We start from the raw sequence: 20,557 nt of genomic DNA, 5'->3' as shown, positions 1-20,557 counted from the left end.
TCTTAATACTCTCTATCTGTCTGGAGGAGATATAATTGAAGGATTGTACACGTACCCGGCTACCTTCAACACGCTTTGCTGCACTGATATTTTTCCCTCCATTTTTCTTTTTTCTTTTGTTTTTTGCTGGAAGTTCCATCAATACCCTCCAGCCTTTAAGAGACATCATGCAGCCAGGCCTCTTGGCTTGAGGCCACACCGTCCTGAAGACGCAAGATCTCGTCAGATCTCGGAATAAAAACTGGGCAGGGCCTGGTCAGTAATTGGATGGGTGACCTCCTGGAAATACCAGGTGCTGCAAGCTTTTTACGTCTCCTGGGTAACTTCATCGTAGCTCTTAAAACTCTCTTTCTGTCTCCAGGAGATATAATTGAAGAATTGTACACGTACCCGGCTACTATCAACACCCTTTGCTGCACTGGTATATTTCCCTCCATTTTTCTTTTTTTTTTTTTTTTTTTTTGGTGGAAATTCCGTCAATACCCGCTAGCCTTTAAGAGACATCATGCAGCCAGACATCTCGGCTTGCGGCCACACCGTCCTGAACGCGCCCGATCTTGTCAGATCTCGGAAGCTAAACGGGGTAGGACCTGGTCAGTACTTAAATGTGAGACCTCCTGGAAATACCAGGTGCTGCAAGCTTTTTACGTCTCCTGGGGAACTTCACCGTAGCTCTTAATACTCTCTTTCTGTCTGGAGAAGATATAATTGAAGAATTGTACACGTACCCGGCTACTTTCAACACCCTTTGCTGCACTGGTATTTTTCCCTCTATTTTTCTTTTTTTTTTTTGCTGGCTGTTCCGTCAATACCCGCCAGCCTTTAAGAGACATCATGCAGCCAGGCATCTCGGCTTGCGGCCACACCATCCTGAACGCGCCCGATCTCGTCAGATCTCGGAAGCTAAACGGGGCAGGGCCTGGTCAGTACTTGGATGGGAGACCTCCTAGAAATACCAGGTGCTGCAAGCTTTTTACGTCTCCTGGGTAACTTCATCGTAGCTCTTAATACTCTCTTTCTGTCTAAAGGAGATATAATTGAAGAATTGTACATGTACCCGGCTACTTTCAACACCCTTTGCTGCACTGATATTTTTCCCTCCCTTTTTCTATTTTTTTTTTTGCTGGAAGTTCCGTCAATACTTGCCAGCCTTTAAGAGACATCATGCAGCCAGGTCTCTTGGCTTGTGGCCACACCGTCCTGAACGCGCCTGATCTCATCATATCTCGGAAGCTAAACGGGGCAGGGTCTGGTCAGTACTTGGATGGGTGACCTCCTGGAAATACCAGGTGCTGCAAGCTTTTAACGTCTCCTGGGTAACTTCATCGCAGCTCTTAATACTCTCTTTCAGTCTGGAGGAGATATTATTGAAGAATTGTACACGTACCCGGCTACTTTCAACAGCCTTTGCTGCACTGATATTATTCCCTCCATTTTTCTTTTTTTTTTTTTTTTTTTTGCTGGAAGTTCCGTCAATACCCACCAGCCTACAGAGACATCATGCAGCCGGCCCTCTTGGCTTTCGGCCACACCGTCCTGAACGCGCACGATATCGTCAGATCTCTGAAGCTAAACGGGGCAGGGCCTGGTCAGTACTTAGATGGGAGACCTCCTGGAAATACCAGGTGCTGCAAGCTTTTTACGTCTCCTGGGTATCTTCATCGCAGCTCTTAGTACTCTCTTTCTGTCTGGAGGAGATATAATTGAAGTATTGTACACGTACATGGCTACTTTCAACAGCCTTTGCTGCACTGATATTTTTCCCTCCATTTTTCTTTTTTTTTTTTGCTGGATGTTCCGTCAAAACCCGCCAACCTTTAAGAGACATCATGCAGCCCGGCCTCTTGGCTTGCAGCCACACCGTCCTGAACGCGCCCGATCTCGTCAGATCTCGGAATTTAAACGGGGCAGGGCCTCGTCAGTACTTGGATGGGAGACCTCCAGGAAATACCTGGTGCTGCAAGCTTTTTACGTCTCCTGGGAAACTTCATCGTAGCTCTTAATACTCTCTATCTGTCTGGAGGTGTTATAATTGAGGAATTGTACACGTACCCGGCTACTTTCATCAGCCTTTGCTGCACTGGTATTTTTCCCTCTATTTTTTTTTTTTTTTTTGCTGGCAGTTCCGTCAATACCCGCCAGCCTTTAAGAGACATCATGCAGCCAGGCGTCTTGGCTTGCGGCCACACCATCCTGAACGCGCCCGATCTCGTCAGATCTCGGAAGCTAAACGGGGCAGGGCCTGGTCAGTACTTGGATGGGAGACCTCCTGGAAATACCAGGTGCTGCAAGCTTTTTACATCTGCTGGGTAAGTTTATCGTAGCTCTTAATACTCTCTTTCTGTCTGGAGGAGATTTAATTGAAGTATTGTACACGTACCCGGCTACTTTCAACACCCATTGCTGCACTGATATTTTTCCCTCCATTTTTCTTTTTTTTTTTTTTTTTGCTGGAAGTTCCGTCAATACCTGCCAACCATTAAGACACATCATGCAGCCAGGCCTCTCGGCTTGCGGCCACACCGCCCTGAACACCCCCAATCTCGTCAGACCTCGGAAGCTGAACGGGGCAGGGCCTGGTCAGTACTTGGATGGGAGACCTCCTAGAAATACCAGGTGCTGCAAGCCTTTTACGTCTCCTGGGTAACTTCATCGTAGCTCTTAATACTCTCTTTCTGTCTGGAAGAGATGTAATTGAAGAATTGTACACGTAGCCGGCTACTTTCAACACCCTTTGCTGCACTGATATTTTTCCCTTCATTTTTCTTTTTTCTTTTTTTTTTGCTGGAAGTTCCGTCAATACCGTCCAGCCTTTAAAAGACATTATGCAGCCATGCCTCTTGACTTGCGGACACATTGTCCTGAATGCGCCTGATTTCGTCAGATCTCGGAAGCTAAACGGGCCAGGGCCTGGTCAGTACTTGAATGGGAGACCTCCTGGAAATACCTGGTGCTGCAAGCTTTTTCGTCTCCTGGGTAACTTCATCATAGCTCTTAATACTCTCTTTCTGTCTGGAGGTGTTATAATTGAGGAATTGTACACGTACCCGGCTACTTTCAACAGCCTTTGCTGCACTGATATTTTTCCATCCATTTTTCTTTTTTTTTTTTTTTTTTTTTTTTTTTTTTGCTGGAAGTTCCGTCAATACCCGCCAACCTTTAAGAGACATCATACAGCCAGGCCTTTCGGCTTGTGGCCACACTGTCCTGAATGCGCCCGATCTCGTCAGATCTCGGAAGCTAAACGGGGCAGGGCCTGGTCAGTACATGGATGGGAGACCTCCTAGAAATACCAGGTGCTGCAAGCTTTTTACGTCTCCTGGGTAACTTCATCGTAGCTCTTAATACTCTCTTTCTGTCTCCAGGAGATATAATTGAAGAATTGTACACGTACCCGGCTACTTTCAACACCCTTTGCTGCACTGGTATATTTCCCTCTATTTTTCTTTTTTTTTTGCTGGCAGTTCCGTCAATACCCGCCAGCCTTTAAGAGACATCATGCAGCCAGGCATCTCGGCTTGCGGCCACACCATCCTGAACGCGCCCGATGCTGTCAGACCTCAGAAGCTAAACGGGGCAGGACCTGGTCAGTACATGAATGTGAGACCTCCTGGAAATACCTGGTGCTGCTAGCTTTTACGTCTCCTCGGTAACTTTATCGTAGCTCTTAATACTCTCTATCTGTCTGGAGGAGATATAATTGAAGTATTGTACACGTACCCAGCTACTGTCAACACCCTTTGCTGCACTGATATTTTTCCATCCATTTTTCTTTTTTTTTTTTTTTTGCTGGAAGTTCCGTCAATACCCGCCAACCTTTAAGCGACATCATGCAGCCAGGCATCTCGGCTTGCGGCCACACCATCCGGAACGCGCCCGATCTCGTCAGATCTCGGAAGCTAAACGGGGCAGGACCTGGTCAGTACATGAATGTGAGACCTCCTGGAAATACCTAGTGCTGCAAGCTTTTACGTCTCCTGGGTAACTTTATCGTAGCTCTTAATACTCTCTCTCTGTCTGGAGGAGATATAATTGAAGTATTGTACACGTATCCAGCTACTGTCAACACCCTTTGCTGCACTGATATTTTTCCATCCATTTTTCTTTTTTCTTTTTATATATCTTTTTTTTGCTGGAAGTTCCGTCAATACCCGCCAACCTTTAAGAGACATCATGCAGCCAGGCCTCTCGGCTTGCGGCCACACCGTCCTGAACGTGCCCGATCTCGTAAGATCTCGGAAGCTAAACAAGGCAGGACCTGGTCAGTACTTGGATGGGAGACCTCCTGGAAATACCTGGTGCTGAAAGCTTTTACGTCTCCTGGGTAACTTTATCCTAGCTCTTAATTCTCTCTTTCTGTCTGGAGGAGATATAATTGAAGAATTGTACACGTACCCAGCTACTGTCAACACCCTTTGCTGCACTGATATTTTTCCATCCATTTTTCTTTTTTTTTTTTTTTTGCTGGAAGTTCCGTCAATACCCACCAACCTTTAAGAGACATCATGCAGCCAGGCCTTTCGGCTTGTGGCCACACCGTCCTGAAGACGCAAGATCTCGTCAGATCTCGGAAGAAAAACTGGGCAGGGCCTGGTCAGTAATTGGATGGGTGACCTCCTGGAAATACCAGGTGCTGAAAGCTTTTTACATCTCCTGGGTAACTTCAGCGTAGCTCTTAATACTCTCATTCAGTCTGGAGGAGATATAATTGAAGAATTGTACATGTACCCGGCTACTTTCAACACCCTGTCCTGCACTGATATTTTTCCCTCCATTTTTCTATTTATTTATTTTTTATTTTTTGCTGGAAGTTCTGTCAATACCCGCCAGCCTTTAAGAGACATCATGCAGCCAGGCATCTCGGCTTGTGGCCACACCGTCCTGAACACGCCCGATCTCGTCAGATCTCGGAAGCTAAACGGGGCAGGGCCTGGTCAGTACATGAAAGTGAGACCTCCTGGAAGTACCTAGTGCTGCAAGCTTTTACGTCTCCTGGGTAACTTTATCGTAGCTCTTAATACTCTCTCTCTGTCTGGAGGAGATATAATTGAAGTATTGTACACGTATCCAGCTACTGTCAACACCCTTTGCTGCACTGATATTTTTCCATCCATTTTTCTTTTTTCTTTTTTTCTTTTTTTTTTTTGCTGGAAGTTCCGTCAATATCCGCCAACCTTTAAGAGACATCATGCAGCCAGGCCTTTCGGCTTGTGGCCACACCGTCCTGAATGCGCCCGATCTCGTCAGATCTCGGAAGCTAAACGGGGCAGGGCCTGGTCAGTACTTGGATGGGAGACCTCCTAGAAATACCAGGTGCTGCAAGCTTTTTACGTCTCCTGGGTAACTTCATCGTAGCTCTTAATACTCTCTTTCTGTCTCCAGGAGATATAATTGAAGAATTGTACACGTACCCGGCTACTTTCAACACCCTTTGCTGCACTGGTATATTTCCCTCTATTTTTCTTTTTTTTTTTTGCTGGCAGTTCCGTCAATACCCGCCAGCCTTTAAGAGACGTCATGCAGCCAGGCATCTCGGCTTGCGGACACACCATCCTGAACGCGCCCGATCTCGTCAGATCTCGGAAGCTAACGGGGCAGGGCCTGGTCAGTACTTGGATGGGAGACCTCCTAGAAATACCAGGTGCTGCAAGCTTTTTACGTCTCCTGGGTAACTTCATCATAGCTCTTAATACTCTCTTTAAGTCTGTAGGAGATATTATTGAAGAATTGTACACGTACCCGGCTACTTTCAAAACCCTTTGCTGCACTGATATTTTTCCCTCCATTTCTCTTTTTTCTTTTTTTTTTTGCTGGAAGTTCCGTCAATACCCGCCAACCTTTAAGAGACATCATGCAGCCAGGCATCTCGGCTTGCGGCCACACCGTCCTGAAGACGCAAGATCTCGTCAGATCTCGGAAGCTAAACGGGGCAGGACCTGGTCAGTACTTGGATGGGAGACCACCTGGAAATACCTGGTGCTGCAAGCATTTACGTCTCCTGGGTAACTTTATCGTAGCTCTTAATACTCTCTTTCTGTCTCCAGGAGATATAATTGAAGAATTGTACACGTACCCGGCTACTTTCAACACCCTTTGCTGCACTGGTATATTTCCCTCTATTTTTCTTTTTTTTTTTTGCTGGAAGTTCCGTCAATACCCGCCAACCTTTAAGAGACATCATGCAGCCAGGCATCTCGGCTTGCGGCCACACCGTCCTGAAGACGCAAGATCTCGTCAGATCTCGGAAGAAAAACTGTGCAGGGCCTGGTCAGTAATTGGATGGGTGACCTCCTGGAAATACCAGGTGCTGAAAGCTTTTTACATCTCCTGGGTAACTTCAGCGTAGCTCTTAATACTCTCATTCAGTCTGGAGGAGATATAATTGAAGAATTGTACATGTACCCGGCTACTTTCAACACCCTTTGCTGCACTGATATTTTTCCATCCATTTTTCTTTTTTCTTTTTTTCTTTTTATTTTTTTGCTGGAAGTTCCGTCAATACCCGCCAACCTTTAAGAGACATCATGCAGCCAGGCCTTTCGGCTTGTGGCCACACCGTCCTGAATGCGCCCGATCTCGTCAGATCTCGGAAGCTAAACGGGGCAGGGCCTGGTCAGTACTTGGATGGGAGACCTCCTAGAAATACCAGGTGCTGCAAGCTTTTTACGTCTCCTGGGTAACTTCTTCGTAGCTCTTAATACTCTCTTTCTGTCTCCAGGAGATATAATTGAAGAATTGTACACGTACCCGGCTACTTTCAACACCCTTTGCTGCACTGGAATTTTTCCCTCTATTTTTCTTTTTTTTTTTCGCTGGCAGTTCCGTCAATACCCGCCAGCCTTTAAGAGACATCATGCAGCCAGGCATCTCGGCTTGCGGCCACACCATCCTGAACTCGCCCGATCTCGTCAGATCTTGGAAGCTAAACGGGGCAGGACCTGGTCGGTACATGAATGTGAGACCTCCTGGAAATACCTGGTGCTGCAAGCTTTTACGTCTCCTGGGTAACTTTATCGTAGCTCTTAATACTCTCTATCTGTCTGGAGGAGATATAATTGAAGTATTGTACACGTACCCGGCTACTTTCAACACCCTTTCCTGCACTGATATTTTTTCCTCCATTTTTCTATTTTTTTTTTTTTTTTTTTTGCTGGAAGTTCCGTCAATACCCGCCAACCTTTAAGAGACATCATGCAGCCAGGCCTTTCGGCTTGTGGCCACACCGTCCTGAATGCGCCCGATCTCGTCAGATCTTGGAAGCTAAACGGGGTAGGGCCTGGTCAGTACTTGGATGGGAGACTTCCTAGAAATACCAGGTGCTGCAAGCTTTTTACGTCTCCTGGGTAACTTCATCGTAGCTCTTAATACTCTCTTTCTGTCTCCAGGAGATATAATTGAAGAATTGTACACGTACCCGGCTACTTTCAACACCCTTTCCTGCACTGATATTTTTCCCTCCATTTTTCTATTTTTTTTCTTTTTTTTTTGCTGGCAGTTCCGTCTATACCCGCCAGCCTTTAAGAGACATCATGCAGCCAGGCATCTCGGCTTGCGGCCACACCATCCTGAACGCGCCCGATCTCGTCAGATCTCGGAAGCTAAACGCGGCAGGACCTGGTCAGTACATGAAAGTGAGACCTCCTGGAAATACCTAGTGCTGCAAGCTTTTACGTCTCCTGGGTAACTTTATCGTAGCTCTTAATACTCTCTCTCTGTCTGGAGGAGATATAATTGAAGTATTGTACACGTATCCAGCTACTGTCAACACCCTTTGCTGCACTGATATTTTTCCATCCATTTTTCTTTTTTTTTTTTTTTTTTTGCTGGAAGTTCCGTCAATACCCGCCAACCTTTAAGAGACATCATGCAGCCAGGCCTTTCGGCTTGTGGCCACACCGTCCTGAATGCGCCCGATCTCGTCAGATCTCGGAAGCTAAACGGGGCAGGGCCTGGTCAGTACTTGGATGGTAGACCTCCTAGAAATACCAGGTGCTGCAAGCTTTTTACGTCTCCTGGGTAACTTCATCGTAGCTCTTAATACTCTCTTTCTGTCTCCAGGAGATATAATTGAAGAATTGTACACGTACCCGGCTACTTTCAACACCCTTTGCTGCACTGGTATTTCTCCCTCCATTTCTCTTTTTTTTTTTTGCTGGATGTTCCGTCAAAACCCGCCAATCATTAAGAGACATCATGCAGCCCGGCCTCTTGGCTTGCAGCCACACCGTCCTGAACGCCCCCGATCTCGTAAGATCTCGAAAACTAAACGGGGCAGGACCTGGTCTGTACTTGGATGGGTGACCTCCAGGAAATGCCAGGTGCTGCAAGCTTTTTACGTCTCCTGGGTAACTTCATCGTAGCTCTTAATACTCTCTTTCTGTCTCCAGGAGATATAATTGAAGAATTGTACACGTACCCGGCTACTTTCAACACCCTTTCCTGCACTGATATTTTTCCCTCCATTTTTCTATTTTTTTTTTTTTTTTGCTGGAAGTTCCGTCAATACCCGCCAACCTTTAAGAGACATCATGCAGCCAGGCCTCTCGGCTTGTGGCCACACCGTCCTGAACGCGCCCGATCTCGTAAGATCTCGAAAACTAAACGGGGCAGGACCTGGTCAGTACTTGGATGGGAGACCTCCTGGAAATACCAGGTGCTGCAAGGTTTTACGTCTCCTGGGTAACTTTATCGTAGCTCTTAATTCTCTCTTTCTGTCTGCAGGAGATATATTTGAAGAATTGTACACGTACCCGGCTACTTCCAACACCCTTTGCTGCACTGATATTTTTCCCTCCATTTTTCTATTTTTTTTTTTTTTTTTTTTGCTGGAAATTCCGTCAATACCCGCCATCCTTTAAGAGACATCATGCAGCCAGGCCTCTTGGCTTGCGGCCACACCGTCCTGAACGCACCTGATCTCATCATATCTCGGAAGGTAAAAGGGGCAGGGCCTGGTCAGTACTTGGATGGGTGACCTCCTGGAAATACCAGGTGCTGCAAGCTTTTTACGTCTCCTGGGTAACTTCATCGTAGCTCTTAATACTCTCTTTCAGTCTGGAGGAGATATTATTGAAGAATTGTACACGTACCCGGCTACTTTCAACAGCCTTTGCTGCACTGATATTTCTCCCTCCATTTTTCTTTTTTTTTTTTTTTTTTTTGCTGGAAGTTCCGTCAATACCCACCAGCCTAAAGAGACATCATGCAGCCGGGCCTCTTGGCTTTCGGCCACACCGTCCTGATCGCGCCTGATATCATCAGATCTCGGAAGGTAAAAGGGGCAGGGCCTGGTTAGTACTTGGATGGGTGACCTCCTGGAAATACCTGGTGCTGCAAGCTTTTTTGTCTCCTGGGTAACTTCATCGTAGCTCTTAATACTCTCTTTCTGTCTCCAGGAGATATAATTGAAGAATTGTACACGTACTAGGCTACTTTCAACACCCTTTGCTGCACTGATATTTTTCCCTTCTTTTTTTTTTTTTATTTTATTTTTTTGCTGGAAGTTCCGTCAATATCCGCCAGCCTTTAAGAGACATCATGCAGGCAGGCCTCTTGGCTTGTAGTCACACCGTCCTGAACGCGCCCGATCATATCAGATTTCGGAAGCTAAACGGGGCAGGGCCTGGTCAGTACTTGGAAGTGTGACCTCCTGGAAATACCAGGTGCTGCAAGCTTTTTACGTCTCCTGGGTAACTTCATCGTAGCTCTTAAAACTCTCTTTCTGTCTCCAGGAGATATAATTGAAGAATTGTACACGTACCCGGCTACTTTCAACACCCTTTGCTGCACTGGTATATTTCCCTCTATTTTTCTTTTTTTTTTTTGCTGGCAGTTCCGTCAATACCCGCCAGCCTTTAAGAGACATCATGCAGCCAGGCATCTCGGCTTGCGGCCACACCATCCTGAACGCGCCCGATCTCGTCAGATCTCGGAAGCTAAACGGGGCAGGACCTGGCCAGTACATGAATGTGAGACCTCCTTGAAATACCTCGTGCTGCAAGCTTTTACGTCTCCTGGGTAACTTTATCGTAGCTCTTAATACACTCTATCTGTCTGGAGGAGATATAATTGAAGAATTGTACATGTACCCGGCTACTTTCAACACCCTTTGCTGCACTGATATTTTTCCCTCCCTTTTTCTATTTTTTTTTTTTTTTTTTTTTGCTGGAAGTTCCGTCAATACCCGCCAACCTTTAAGAGACATCATGCAGCCAAACCTCTCGGCTTGCGGCCACACCGTCCTGAATGCGCCCGATCTCGTCAGATCTCGGAAGCTAAACGGGGCAGGGCCTGGTCAGTACTTGGATGGGAGACCTCCTAGAAATACCAGGTGCTGCAAGCCTTTTACGTCTCCTGGGTAACTTCATCGTAGCTCTTAATACTCTCTTTCTGTCTCCAGGAGATATAATTGAAGAATTGTACACGTACTAGGCTACTTTCAACACCCATTGCTGCACTGATATTTTTCCCTCCATTTTTCTTTTTATTTTATTTTTTTGCTGGAAGTTCCGTCAATATCCGCCAGCCTTTAAGAGACATCATGCAGGCAGGCCTCTTGGCTTGTAGTCACACCGTCCTGAACGCGCCCGATCATATCAGATTTCGGAAGCTAAACGGGGCAGGGCCTGGTCAGTACTTGGAAGTGTGACCTCCTGGAAATACCAGGTGCTGCAAGCTTTTTACGTCTCCTGGGTAACTTCATCGTAGCTCTTAAAACTCTCTTTCTGTCTCCAGGAGATATAATTGAAGAATTGTACACGTACCCGGCTACTTTCAACACCCTTTGCTGCACTGGTATATTTCCCTCTATTTTTCTTTTTTTTTTTTGCTGGCAGTTCCGTCAATACCCGCCAGCCTTTAAGAGACATCATGCAGCCAGGCATCTCGGCTTGCGGCCACACCATCCTGAACGCGCCCGATCTCGTCAGATCTCGGAAGCTAAACGGGGCAGGACCTGGTCAGTACATGAATGTGAGACCTCCTTGAAATACCTCGTGCTGCAAGCTTTTACGTCTCCTGGGTAACTTTATCGTAGCTCTTAATACACTCTATCTGTCTGGAGGAGATATAATTGAAGAATTGTACATGTACCCGGCTACTTTCAACACCCTTTGCTGCACTGATATTTTTCCCTCCCTTTTTCTATTTTTTTTTTTTTTTTTTTTTGCTGGAAGTTCCGTCAATACTTGCCAGCCTTTAAGAGACATCATGCAGCCAGGTCTCTTGGCTTGCGGCCACACCGTCCTGAACGCGCCTGATCTCATCATATCTCGGAAGCTAAACGGGGCAGGGCCTGGTCAGTACTTGGATGGGAGACCTCCTAGAAATACCAGGTGCTGCAAGCCTTTTACGTCTCCTGGGTAACTTCATCGTAGCTCTTAATACTCTCTTTCTGTCTCCAGGAGATATAATTGAAGAATTGTACACGTACTAGGCTACTTTCAACACCCTTTGCTGCACTGATATTTCTCCCTCCATTTTTTTTTTTTTTTTTTTTTTTTGCTGGAAGTTCCGTCAATACCCACCAGCCTAAAGAGACATCATGCAGCCGGGCCTCTTGGCTTTCGGCCACACCGTCCTGAACGCGCCCGATATCGTCAGATCTTGGAAGGTAAAAGGGGCAGGGCCTGGTCAGTACTTGGATGGGTGACCTCCTGGAAATACCTGGTGCTGCAAGCTTTTTTGTCTCCTGGGTAACTTTATCGTAGCTCTTAGTACTCTCTTTCTGTCTGGAGGAGATATAATTGAAGTATTGTACACGTACACGGCTACTTTCAACAGCCTTTGCTGCACTGATATTTTTCCCTCCATTTTTCTTTTTTTTTTTTGCTGGAAGTTCGTCAATATCCGCCAACCTTTAAGAGACATCATGCAGCCAGGCCGCTCGGCTTGTGGCCACACCGTCCTGAATGCGCCCGATCTCGTAAGATCTCGGAAGGTAAAAGGGGCAGGGCCTGGTCAGTACTTGGATGGGTGACCTCCTGGAAATACCTGGTGCTGCAAGCTTTTTTGTCTCCTGGGTAACTTCATCGTAGCTCTTAATACTCTCTTTCTGTCTGGAGGAGACATAATTGAAGTATTGTACACGTACCCAGCTACTGTCAACACCCTTTGCTGCACTGATATTTTTCCATCCATTTTTTTTTTTTTTTTTTTGCTGGAAGTTCCGTCAATACCCGCCAACCATTAAGAGACATCATGCAGCCCGGCCTCTTGGCTTGCAGCCACACCGTCCTGAACGCCCCCGATCTCATCAGATCTTGGAATTTAAGCGGGGCAGGGCCTGGTCAGTACTTGGATGGGTGACCTCCTGGAAATGCCAGGTGCTGCAAGCTTTTTACGTCTCCTGGGTAACTTCATCGTAGCTCTTAATACTCTCTTTCTGTCTGGAGGAGATATAATTGAAGAATTGTACACGTACCCGGCTACTTTCAAAACCCATTACTGCACTGATATTTTTCCCTCCATTTTTCTTTTTCTTTTTTTTTTTTTTTTTTTTGCTGGAAGTTCTGTCAATACCCGCCAGCCATTAAGAGACATCATGCAGCCAGGCGTCTCGGCTTGCGGCCACACCATCCTGAACGCGCCCGATCTCGTCAGATCTCGGAAGCTAAACGGGGCAGGACCTGGTCAGTACTTGGATGGGAGACCTCCTGGAAATACCAGGTGCTGCAAGCTTTTTACGTCTGCTGGGTAAGTTTATCGTAGCTCTTAATACTCTCTTTCTGTCTGGAGGAGATATAATTGAAGTATTTTACACGTACCCGGCTACTTTCAACACCCATTGCTGCACTGATATTTTTCCCTCCATTTTTCTATTTTTTTTTTATTTTTTTTTCTTGGATGTTCCGTCAATACCCGCCAGCCTTTTAGAGACATCATGCAGCCAGGCCTCTAGGTTTGCGGCCACACCGTCCTGAACGCGCCCGATCTCATCAGATCTCGGAAGCTAAACGGGGCAAGACCTGGTCAGTACTTGAATGTGAGACCTCCTGGAAATACCTGGTGCTGCAAGCTTTTACGTCTCCTGGGTAACTTTATCGTAGCTCTTAATACTCTCTTTCTGTCTGGAGGAGATATAATTGAAGTATTGTACACGTACCCAGCTACTGTCAACACCCTTTGCTGCACTGATATTTTTCCATCAATTTTTTTAATTTTATTATTATTTATTTTTTTTTGCTGGAAGTTCCGTCAATACCCGCCAACCTTTAAGAGACATCATGCAGCCAGGCGTCTTGGCTTGCGGCCACACCGTCCTGAACGCGCCCCATCTCGTCAGCTCTCGGAAGCTAAACTGGGCAGGGCCTGGTCATTACTTGAATGTGAGACCTTCTGGAAATTCCAGGCGCTGCAAGCTTTTTTCGTCACCTGGGGAACTTCTTCGTAGCTTTTAATATTCTCTTTCTGTCTGGAGGAGATTTAATTGAAGAATTGTACACGTACCTGGCTACTTTCAACACCCTTTGCGGCACTGATTTTTTTCCCTCCGTTTTTCTTTTTTCTTTTTTTATTTTTGCTGGAAGTTCCGTCAATACCCGCCAGCCTTTAAGAGACATCATGCAGCCAGGCGTCTCGGCTTGCGGCCACACCATCCTGAACGCGCCCGATCTCGTCAGATCTCGGAAACTAAACGGGGCAGGACCTGGTCAGTACTTGAATGTGAGACCTCCTGGAAATACCTGGTGCTGCAAGCTTTTACGTCTCCTGGGTAACTTCATCGTAGCTCTTAATACTCTCTTTCTGTCTGGAGGAGATATAATTCAAGTATTGTACACGTACCCGGCTACTTTCAACACCCTTTGCTGCACTGGTATTTCTCCCTCCATTTCTATTTTTTTTTTTTGCTGGCAGTTCCGTCAATACCCGCCAGCCTTTAAGAGACATCATGCAGCCAGGCATCTCGGCTTGCGGCCACACCGTCCTGAACGCGTCCGATCTCGTAAGATCTCGGAAACTGAGTGGGGCAGGGCCTGGTCAGTACTTGGATGGGAGACCTCCTGGAAATACCAGGTGCTGCAAGCTTTTTACGTCTGCTGGGTAAGTTTATCGTAGCTCTTAATACTCTCTTTCTGTCTGGAGGAGATATAATTGAAGTATTGTACACGTACCCGGCTACTTTCAACACCCATTGCTGCACTGATATTTTTCCCTCCATTTTTCTATTTTTTTTTTTTTTTTTTTCTTTGATGTTCCGTCAATACCCGCCAGCCTTTTAGAGACATCATGCAGCCAGGCCTCTAGGTTTGCGGCCACACCGTCCTGAACGCGCCCGATCTCGTCAGATCTCGGAAGCTAAACGGGGCAGGGCCTGGTCAGTACTTAGATGGGAGACCTCCTGGAAATACCAGGTGCTGCTAGCTTTTTACTTCTCCTGGGAAACTTTATCGTAGCTCTTAATACACTCTTTCTGTCTGGAGGAGATATAATTGAAGTATTGTACACGTACCCGGCAACTTTCAACACCCTTTGCTGCACTGATATTTTTGCCTCCGTTTTTCTTTTTTTTTTTTTTTTCTTTTTTTTTTCTGGAAATTCCGTCAATACCCGCCAGCCTTTAAGAGACATCATGCAGCCAGGCATCTCGGCTTGCTGCCACACCATCCTGAACGCGCCCGATCTCGTCAGATCTCGGAAGCTAAACGGGGCAGGACCTGGTCAGTACTTGAATGTGAGACCTCCTGGAAATACCTGGTGCTGCAAGCTTTTACGTCTCCTGGGTAACTTTATCGTAGCTCTTAATACTCTCTTTCAGTCTGGAGGAGATATAATTGAAGAATTGTACACGTACCCGGCTACTTTCAACACCCTTTCCTGCACTGATATTTTTCCCTCCATTTTTCTAGTTTTTTTTTTTTTTTTTATGCTGGAAATTCCGTCAATACCCGCCAGCCTTTAAGAGACATCATGCAGCCAGGCTGCTTGGCTTGCGGCCACACCGTCCTGAACGCGGTCGATCTCATCAGATCTCGGAAGCTAAACGGTGCAGGGCCTCGTCAGTACTTGGATGGGTGACCTCCTGGAAATACCAGGTGCTGCAAGCTTTTTCGTCTCCTGGGTAACTTCATCGTAGCTCTTAATACTCTATTTCTGTCTGGAGGAGATATAATTGAAGAATTGTACACGTACCCGGCTACTGTCAACACCCTTTGCTGCACTGATATTTTTCCATCCATTTTTCTTTTTTTTTTTTTTTTTGCTGGAAGTTCCGTCAATACCCGCCAACCTTTAAGAGACATCATGCAGCCAGGCCTCTCGGCTTGTGGCCACACCGTCCTGAACGCGCCCGATCTCGTAAGGTCTCGAAAACTAAACGGGGCAGGACCTGGTCAGTACTTGGATGGGAGACCTCCTGGAAATACCAGGTGCTGCAAGGTTTTACGTCTCCTGGGTAACTTTATCGTAGCTCTTAATTCTCTCTTTCTGTCTGGAGGAGATATAATTGAAGAATTGTACACGTACCCGGCTACTTCCAACACCCTTTGCTGCACTGATATTTTTCCCTCCATTTTTCTATTTTTTTTATTTTTTATTTTTGCTGGAAATTCCGTCAATACCCGCCATCCTTTAAGAGACATCATGCAGCCAGGCATCTCGGCTTGCGGCCACACCATACTGAACGCGCCCGATCTCGTCAGATCTCGGAAGCTAAACGGGGCAGGACCTGGTTAGTACATGAATGTGAGACCGCCTGGAAATACCTAGTGCTGCAAGCTTTTACGTCTCCTGGGTAACTTTATCGTAGCTCTTAATACTCTCTTTCTGTCTGGAGGAGATATAATTGAAGAATTGTACATGTACCCGGCTACTTTCAACACCCTTTGCTGCACTGATATTTTTCCCTCCCTTTTTCTATTTTTTTTTTTTTTTTTTTTTGCTGGAAGTTCCGTCAATACTTGCCAGCCTTTAAGAGACATCATGCAGCCAGGTCTCTTGGCTTGCGGCCACACCGTCCTGAACGCGCCTGATCTCATCATATCTCGGAAGGTAAAAGGGGCAGGGCCTGGTCAGTACTTGGATGGGTGACCTCCTGGAAATGCCAGGTGCTGCAAGCTTTTTACGTCTCCTGGGTAACTTCATCGTAGCTCTTAATACTCTCTTTCTGTCTCCAGGAGATATAATTGAAGAATTGTACACGTACCCGGCTACTTTCAACACCCTTTGCTGCACTGATATTTTTCCATCCATTTTTCTTTTTATTTTATTTTTTTGCTGGAAGTTCCGTCAATATCCGCCAGCCTTTAAGAGACATCATGCAGGCAGGCCTCTTGGCTTGTAGTCACACCGTCCTGAACGCGCCCGATCATATCAGATTTCGGAAGTTAAACGGGGCAGGGCCTGGTCAGTACTTGGAAGTGTGACCTCCTGGAAATACCAGGTGCTGCAAGCTTTTTACGTCTCCTGGGTAACTTCATCGTAGCTCTTAAAACTCTCTTTCTGTCTCCAGGAGATATAATTGAAGAATTGTACACGTACCCGGCTACTTTCAACACCCTTTGCTGCACTGGTATATTTCCCTCTATTTTTCTTTTTTTTTTTTGCTGGCAGTTCCGTCAATACCCGCCAGCCTTTAAGAGACATCATGCAGCCAGGCATCTCGGCTTGCAGCCACACCATCCTGAACGCGCCCGATCTCGTCAGATCTCGGAAGCTAAACGGGGCAGGACCTGGTCAGTACATGAATGTGAGACCTCCTTGAAATACCTCGTGCTGCAAGCTTTTACGTCTCCTGGGTAACTTTATCGTAGCTCTTAATACTCTCTATCTGTCTGGAGGAGATATAATTGAAGAATTGTACATGTACCCGGCTACTTTCAACACCCTTTGCTGCACTGATATTTTTCCCTCCCTTTTTCTATTTTTTTTTTTTTTTTTTTTTGCTGGAAGTTCCGTCAATACTTGCCAGCCTTTAAGAGACATCATGCAGCCAGGTCTCTTGGCTTGCGGCCACACCGTCCTGAACGCGCCTGATCTCATCATATCTCGGAAACTAAACGGGGCAGGGTCTGGCCAGTACTTGGTTGGGTGACCTCCTGGAAATACCTGGTGCTGCAAGCTTTTTACGTCTCCTGGGTAACTTCATCGTAGCTCTTAATACTCTCTTTCAGTCTGGAGGAGATATTATTGAAGAATTGTACACGTACCCGGCTACTTTCAACAGCCTTTGCTGCACTGATATTTCTCCCTCCATTTTTATTTTTATTTTTTATTTTTTCTGGAAGTTCCATCAATATCCGCCAGCCTTTAAGAGACATCATGCAACCAGGCATCTCGGCTTGCGGACACACAGACCTGAACGCGCTTGATCTCGTCAGATCTCGGAAACGAAACGGGGCAGGACCTGGTCAGTACTTGGATGGGAGAACTCCTGGAAATACCAGGTGCTGCCAGCTTTTTACGTCTGCTGGGTAACTTTATCGTAGCTCTTGATACTCTCTTTCAGTCTGGAGGAGATATAATTGAAGTATTGTACACGTACCCGGTTACTTTCAACACCCTTTGCTGCACTGATATTTTTCCCTCCATTTTTCTTTTTTCTTCATTATTTAGCTGGAAGTTCCGTCAATATCCTCCAGCCTTTAAGAGACATCATGCAGCCAGGCCTCTTGGCATGCGGACACATTGTCCTGAATGTGCCCGATCTCATCAGATCTCGGAAGCTAAACGGGGCAGGGCCTGGTCAGTACTTGAATGTGAGAACTCGTGGAAATACCTGGTGCTGCAAGCTTTTTACGTCTCCTGGGTAACTTTATCATAGCTCTTCATTCTCTTTTTCTGTCTGGAGGAGATATAATTGAAGAATTGTACACGTACCCGACTACTTTCAACACCCTTTGCTGCAGTGGTATTTTTCCCTCCATTTTTCTTTTTTCTTTTTTATTTTGCTGGAAGTTCCGTCAATACCCTCCAGCCTTTAAGAGACATCATGCAGCCAGGCCTCTTGGCATGCGGACACATTGTCCTGAACGCGCCCGAACTCATCAGATCTCGGAAGCTAAACGGGGCAGGACCTGGTCAGTACTTGAATGTGAGACCTCCTAGAAAAACCTGGTGCTGCAAGCTTTTACGTCTCCTGGGTAACTTCATCGTAGCTCTTTATACTCTCTTTCTGTCTGGAGGAGATATAATTGAAGTATTGTACACGTACCCGGCTACTTTTAACACCCTTTGCTGCACTGATATTTTTCCCTACATTTTTCTTTATTCATTTTTTTTTGCTGGAAGTTCTGTCAATACCCTCCAGCCATTTAGAGACATCATGCAGCCAGGCCTCTTGGCTTGCGGCCACACCGTCCTGAACGCGCCCGATCTCGTCAGACCTTGGAAACTAAACGGGCCAGGGCCTGGTCATTACTTGAATGTGGGACCTCCTGGAAATACCTGGTTCTGCAAGCTTTTTACGTCTCCTGGGTAACTTTATTGTAGCTCTTAATACTCTCTTTCTGTCTGGAGGAGATATAATTGAAGTATTGTACACGTACCTGGCTACTTTCAACATCCTTTGCTGCACTGATATTTTTCCCTCCGTTTTTCTTTTTTTTTTTTTTTGCTGGAAGTTCCGTCAATACCCGCCAACCATTAAGAGACATCATGCAGCCAGGCCTCTCGGCTTGTGTCCACACCGTCCTGAACGCGCTTGATCTCGTCAGATCGCGTAAGCTGAACGGGGCAGGTCCTGGTCAGTACTTGGATGGGTGACCTCCTGGAAATACCAGGTGCTGCAAGCTTTATACGTCTCTTGGGTAACTTCATCGTAGCTCGTAATACTCTCTTTCAGTCTGGAGGAGATATAATTGAAGAATTGTACCCGTACCCGGCTACTTTCAACACCCTTTGCTGCACTGATATTTTTCCCTCCATTTTTCTTTTTTCTTTTTTTTTTGCCGGAAGTTCCGTCAATACCCTCCAGCCTTTAAGAGACATCATGCAGCCAGGCTTTTTGGCTTGCGGCCACACCGTCCTGAACGCGCCCGATCTTGTCAGATCTAGGAAGCAAAACATGGCAGGACCTGGTCTGTATTTGGATTGGTGACCTCCTGGAAAAACTAGGTACTGCAAGCTTTTTACGTCTCCTGGGTAACTTCATCGTAGCTCTTAATACTCTCTTTCTGTCAGGAGAAGATACAATTGAAGAAATGTACACGTACCCGGCAACTTTCAACACCCTTTGCTGCACTGATATTTTTCCCTCCATTTTTCTTTTTTCTTTTTTTTTTTGCTGGAAGGTCCGTCAAAACCCGCCCGCCTTTAAGAGACATCATGCTGCCAGGCCTCTCGGCTTGCGGCCATGCCGTCCTGAACACGACCGATCTCATCAGATCTCGGAAGCTAAACAGGGCAGGGCCTGGTCAGTACTTGGATGGGTGACCTCCTGGAAATACCAGGTACTGCAAGCTTTATACGTCTCCTGGGTAACATCATCGTAGATCTTAATACTCTCTTTCTGTCTGGAGGAGATATAATTGAAGAAATGTACACGTACCCGGCTACTTTCAACACCCTTTGCTGAACTGATATTTTTCCCTCCATTTTTCTTTTTTTATTTGCTGGAAGTTCCGTCAACACCCGTCAGCCTTTAAGAGACATCATGCAGCCAGGCCTCTCGGCTTGCGGCTACACCGTCCTGGACCCACCCCGTCTCGTCAGATCTCGGAAGCTAAACGGGGCATGGCCTGGTCAGTACTTGGATGGGAGATCTCCTAGAAATACCAGGTGCTGCAAGCTTTTTACGTCTCCTGGGTAACTTCATCGTAGCTCTTAATACTCTCTTTCTGTCTGGAGGAGATATAATTGAAGAATTGTACACGTTCCCGGCTACTTTCAACACCCTTTCCTGCACTGTTATTTTTCCCTCCATTTTTTTATTTTTTTATTTTTTATTTTTTGCTGGAAATTCCGTCAATACCCGCCAGCCTTTAAGAGACATCATGCAGCCAGGCATCTCGGCTTGCGGCCACACCGTCCTGAACGTGCCCGATCTCGTCAGACCTTGGAAACTAAACGGGCCAGGGCCTGGTTAGTACTTGGATGGGTGACCTCCAGGAAATACCAGGTGATGCAAGCTTTTTACGTCTCCTGGGTAACTTCATCGTAGCTCTTAATACTCTTTATCTGTCTGGAGGAGATATAATTGAAGTATTGTACACTTTGTCTTAGGGACAGTCTGGCTAGCAGTGACTGAGTGGTTGACAGACGACAAGCAATGGAATGTACGTGCTCTGTGATGTCATAGCAGTCAGCTGAGAGAGGCTCGTGATGTCATCACTGAGCTGTCTGTCTGTCTGTCTGTCTGTCTGTCTCTCTCTCTCTCTCTTTCTCTCTCTCTCTCTCTCTCTCTTCCTCTCAATTCAATTCATTTGTATTGTCAAAGCAATTGGACATACATACATACATATATATATATATATATATATATATATATATATATATATATATATATATATATATATATATATATATATATATACATACATACATACATCCATACATGCTAGAAAGTCATTACAATGTTATCTTAAAGGCTAACTAAGCAGAACATATATCATTATAGAACAGA

The 20,557-nt window shown here is 46.0% G+C and overlaps 10 non-coding genes and 49 pseudogenes across 10 annotated transcripts; all 59 read left to right on the top strand.

The window, feature by feature from the left end:
• The first annotated feature begins 185 nt into the window (after nucleotides 1–185).
• On the top strand, nucleotides 186–304 carry LOC136728098 (uncharacterized; annotated as a pseudogene).
• A 219-nt stretch (nucleotides 305–523) lies between these two features.
• LOC136728646 (uncharacterized) lies at nucleotides 524–642 on the top strand (annotated as a pseudogene).
• A 210-nt stretch (nucleotides 643–852) lies between these two features.
• On the top strand, nucleotides 853–971 carry LOC136727783 (5S ribosomal RNA). Its single transcript, XR_010808539.1, has one exon. It is a non-coding gene; the product is annotated as a 5S ribosomal RNA (ribosomal RNA).
• A 211-nt stretch (nucleotides 972–1,182) lies between these two features.
• LOC136728583 (uncharacterized) lies at nucleotides 1,183–1,301 on the top strand (annotated as a pseudogene).
• A 217-nt stretch (nucleotides 1,302–1,518) lies between these two features.
• On the top strand, nucleotides 1,519–1,637 carry LOC136727979 (uncharacterized; annotated as a pseudogene).
• A 210-nt stretch (nucleotides 1,638–1,847) lies between these two features.
• LOC136728618 (uncharacterized) lies at nucleotides 1,848–1,966 on the top strand (annotated as a pseudogene).
• A 209-nt stretch (nucleotides 1,967–2,175) lies between these two features.
• Nucleotides 2,176–2,294, top strand: LOC136728683 (5S ribosomal RNA). The gene has a single exon (XR_010808772.1). It is a non-coding gene; the product is annotated as a 5S ribosomal RNA (ribosomal RNA).
• Nucleotides 2,295–2,509: 215 nt separating this feature from the next.
• LOC136728607 (uncharacterized) lies at nucleotides 2,510–2,628 on the top strand (annotated as a pseudogene).
• A 215-nt stretch (nucleotides 2,629–2,843) lies between these two features.
• On the top strand, nucleotides 2,844–2,962 carry LOC136727933 (uncharacterized; annotated as a pseudogene).
• A 227-nt stretch (nucleotides 2,963–3,189) lies between these two features.
• LOC136728491 (uncharacterized) lies at nucleotides 3,190–3,308 on the top strand (annotated as a pseudogene).
• Nucleotides 3,309–3,516: 208 nt separating this feature from the next.
• Nucleotides 3,517–3,635, top strand: LOC136728206 (uncharacterized; annotated as a pseudogene).
• A 213-nt stretch (nucleotides 3,636–3,848) lies between these two features.
• LOC136727894 (uncharacterized) lies at nucleotides 3,849–3,967 on the top strand (annotated as a pseudogene).
• Nucleotides 3,968–4,191: 224 nt separating this feature from the next.
• On the top strand, nucleotides 4,192–4,310 carry LOC136728676 (uncharacterized; annotated as a pseudogene).
• A 213-nt stretch (nucleotides 4,311–4,523) lies between these two features.
• On the top strand, nucleotides 4,524–4,642 carry LOC136728014 (uncharacterized; annotated as a pseudogene).
• A 221-nt stretch (nucleotides 4,643–4,863) lies between these two features.
• On the top strand, nucleotides 4,864–4,982 carry LOC136727984 (uncharacterized; annotated as a pseudogene).
• A 224-nt stretch (nucleotides 4,983–5,206) lies between these two features.
• LOC136728229 (5S ribosomal RNA) lies at nucleotides 5,207–5,325 on the top strand. Its single transcript, XR_010808594.1, has one exon. It is a non-coding gene; the product is annotated as a 5S ribosomal RNA (ribosomal RNA).
• Nucleotides 5,326–5,535: 210 nt separating this feature from the next.
• Nucleotides 5,536–5,653, top strand: LOC136728600 (uncharacterized; annotated as a pseudogene).
• A 216-nt stretch (nucleotides 5,654–5,869) lies between these two features.
• LOC136728637 (uncharacterized) lies at nucleotides 5,870–5,988 on the top strand (annotated as a pseudogene).
• Nucleotides 5,989–6,197: 209 nt separating this feature from the next.
• LOC136728094 (uncharacterized) lies at nucleotides 6,198–6,316 on the top strand (annotated as a pseudogene).
• Nucleotides 6,317–6,542: 226 nt separating this feature from the next.
• LOC136728217 (5S ribosomal RNA) lies at nucleotides 6,543–6,661 on the top strand. Its single transcript, XR_010808583.1, has one exon. It is a non-coding gene; the product is annotated as a 5S ribosomal RNA (ribosomal RNA).
• A 210-nt stretch (nucleotides 6,662–6,871) lies between these two features.
• On the top strand, nucleotides 6,872–6,990 carry LOC136727971 (uncharacterized; annotated as a pseudogene).
• Nucleotides 6,991–7,209: 219 nt separating this feature from the next.
• LOC136728438 (uncharacterized) lies at nucleotides 7,210–7,328 on the top strand (annotated as a pseudogene).
• A 219-nt stretch (nucleotides 7,329–7,547) lies between these two features.
• Nucleotides 7,548–7,666, top strand: LOC136728042 (uncharacterized; annotated as a pseudogene).
• Nucleotides 7,667–7,882: 216 nt separating this feature from the next.
• LOC136728326 (5S ribosomal RNA) lies at nucleotides 7,883–8,001 on the top strand. Its single transcript, XR_010808681.1, has one exon. It is a non-coding gene; the product is annotated as a 5S ribosomal RNA (ribosomal RNA).
• Nucleotides 8,002–8,211: 210 nt separating this feature from the next.
• Nucleotides 8,212–8,330, top strand: LOC136727828 (uncharacterized; annotated as a pseudogene).
• Nucleotides 8,331–8,546: 216 nt separating this feature from the next.
• LOC136727744 (uncharacterized) lies at nucleotides 8,547–8,665 on the top strand (annotated as a pseudogene).
• A 219-nt stretch (nucleotides 8,666–8,884) lies between these two features.
• LOC136728588 (uncharacterized) lies at nucleotides 8,885–9,003 on the top strand (annotated as a pseudogene).
• A 217-nt stretch (nucleotides 9,004–9,220) lies between these two features.
• LOC136727853 (uncharacterized) lies at nucleotides 9,221–9,339 on the top strand (annotated as a pseudogene).
• A 216-nt stretch (nucleotides 9,340–9,555) lies between these two features.
• LOC136727817 (uncharacterized) lies at nucleotides 9,556–9,674 on the top strand (annotated as a pseudogene).
• Nucleotides 9,675–9,884: 210 nt separating this feature from the next.
• LOC136727981 (uncharacterized) lies at nucleotides 9,885–10,003 on the top strand (annotated as a pseudogene).
• Nucleotides 10,004–10,223: 220 nt separating this feature from the next.
• LOC136728458 (5S ribosomal RNA) lies at nucleotides 10,224–10,342 on the top strand. The gene has a single exon (XR_010808752.1). It is a non-coding gene; the product is annotated as a 5S ribosomal RNA (ribosomal RNA).
• A 216-nt stretch (nucleotides 10,343–10,558) lies between these two features.
• Nucleotides 10,559–10,677, top strand: LOC136727816 (uncharacterized; annotated as a pseudogene).
• A 210-nt stretch (nucleotides 10,678–10,887) lies between these two features.
• Nucleotides 10,888–11,006, top strand: LOC136727946 (uncharacterized; annotated as a pseudogene).
• Nucleotides 11,007–11,226: 220 nt separating this feature from the next.
• LOC136728498 (uncharacterized) lies at nucleotides 11,227–11,345 on the top strand (annotated as a pseudogene).
• Nucleotides 11,346–11,560: 215 nt separating this feature from the next.
• LOC136727951 (uncharacterized) lies at nucleotides 11,561–11,679 on the top strand (annotated as a pseudogene).
• A 208-nt stretch (nucleotides 11,680–11,887) lies between these two features.
• Nucleotides 11,888–12,006, top strand: LOC136728441 (uncharacterized; annotated as a pseudogene).
• Nucleotides 12,007–12,216: 210 nt separating this feature from the next.
• Nucleotides 12,217–12,335, top strand: LOC136728340 (5S ribosomal RNA). Its single transcript, XR_010808694.1, has one exon. It is a non-coding gene; the product is annotated as a 5S ribosomal RNA (ribosomal RNA).
• Nucleotides 12,336–12,559: 224 nt separating this feature from the next.
• On the top strand, nucleotides 12,560–12,678 carry LOC136728530 (5S ribosomal RNA). The gene has a single exon (XR_010808758.1). It is a non-coding gene; the product is annotated as a 5S ribosomal RNA (ribosomal RNA).
• Nucleotides 12,679–12,898: 220 nt separating this feature from the next.
• Nucleotides 12,899–13,017, top strand: LOC136728659 (uncharacterized; annotated as a pseudogene).
• A 224-nt stretch (nucleotides 13,018–13,241) lies between these two features.
• LOC136728144 (uncharacterized) lies at nucleotides 13,242–13,360 on the top strand (annotated as a pseudogene).
• A 218-nt stretch (nucleotides 13,361–13,578) lies between these two features.
• Nucleotides 13,579–13,697, top strand: LOC136728648 (uncharacterized; annotated as a pseudogene).
• Nucleotides 13,698–13,906: 209 nt separating this feature from the next.
• On the top strand, nucleotides 13,907–14,025 carry LOC136728723 (uncharacterized; annotated as a pseudogene).
• A 219-nt stretch (nucleotides 14,026–14,244) lies between these two features.
• LOC136728284 (5S ribosomal RNA) lies at nucleotides 14,245–14,363 on the top strand. Its single transcript, XR_010808643.1, has one exon. It is a non-coding gene; the product is annotated as a 5S ribosomal RNA (ribosomal RNA).
• A 224-nt stretch (nucleotides 14,364–14,587) lies between these two features.
• Nucleotides 14,588–14,706, top strand: LOC136728601 (uncharacterized; annotated as a pseudogene).
• A 219-nt stretch (nucleotides 14,707–14,925) lies between these two features.
• Nucleotides 14,926–15,044, top strand: LOC136728706 (uncharacterized; annotated as a pseudogene).
• A 214-nt stretch (nucleotides 15,045–15,258) lies between these two features.
• LOC136727884 (uncharacterized) lies at nucleotides 15,259–15,377 on the top strand (annotated as a pseudogene).
• A 220-nt stretch (nucleotides 15,378–15,597) lies between these two features.
• LOC136727900 (uncharacterized) lies at nucleotides 15,598–15,716 on the top strand (annotated as a pseudogene).
• A 220-nt stretch (nucleotides 15,717–15,936) lies between these two features.
• On the top strand, nucleotides 15,937–16,055 carry LOC136728734 (uncharacterized; annotated as a pseudogene).
• A 216-nt stretch (nucleotides 16,056–16,271) lies between these two features.
• LOC136727763 (uncharacterized) lies at nucleotides 16,272–16,390 on the top strand (annotated as a pseudogene).
• Nucleotides 16,391–16,600: 210 nt separating this feature from the next.
• LOC136727959 (uncharacterized) lies at nucleotides 16,601–16,719 on the top strand (annotated as a pseudogene).
• Nucleotides 16,720–16,939: 220 nt separating this feature from the next.
• Nucleotides 16,940–17,058, top strand: LOC136727777 (uncharacterized; annotated as a pseudogene).
• Nucleotides 17,059–17,609: 551 nt separating this feature from the next.
• On the top strand, nucleotides 17,610–17,728 carry LOC136727825 (uncharacterized; annotated as a pseudogene).
• A 216-nt stretch (nucleotides 17,729–17,944) lies between these two features.
• LOC136728120 (uncharacterized) lies at nucleotides 17,945–18,063 on the top strand (annotated as a pseudogene).
• Nucleotides 18,064–18,277: 214 nt separating this feature from the next.
• Nucleotides 18,278–18,396, top strand: LOC136728141 (uncharacterized; annotated as a pseudogene).
• A 213-nt stretch (nucleotides 18,397–18,609) lies between these two features.
• Nucleotides 18,610–18,728, top strand: LOC136728066 (uncharacterized; annotated as a pseudogene).
• A 215-nt stretch (nucleotides 18,729–18,943) lies between these two features.
• Nucleotides 18,944–19,062, top strand: LOC136728176 (uncharacterized; annotated as a pseudogene).
• Nucleotides 19,063–19,278: 216 nt separating this feature from the next.
• LOC136728260 (5S ribosomal RNA) lies at nucleotides 19,279–19,397 on the top strand. The gene has a single exon (XR_010808622.1). It is a non-coding gene; the product is annotated as a 5S ribosomal RNA (ribosomal RNA).
• A 209-nt stretch (nucleotides 19,398–19,606) lies between these two features.
• Nucleotides 19,607–19,725, top strand: LOC136728008 (uncharacterized; annotated as a pseudogene).
• Nucleotides 19,726–19,946: 221 nt separating this feature from the next.
• LOC136728566 (uncharacterized) lies at nucleotides 19,947–20,065 on the top strand (annotated as a pseudogene).
• The last annotated feature ends 492 nt before the right edge of the window (nucleotides 20,066–20,557 follow it).

Source organism: Amia ocellicauda, unplaced genomic scaffold (genome assembly GCF_036373705.1).
Source record: "Amia ocellicauda isolate fAmiCal2 unplaced genomic scaffold, fAmiCal2.hap1 HAP1_SCAFFOLD_29, whole genome shotgun sequence".
In the NCBI taxonomy this organism is placed as follows: Eukaryota; Metazoa; Chordata; class Actinopteri; order Amiiformes; family Amiidae; genus Amia; species Amia ocellicauda.
Note: the sequence above shows the minus strand (reverse complement) of the source record. Positions and strands in the feature narration are given on the sequence as shown.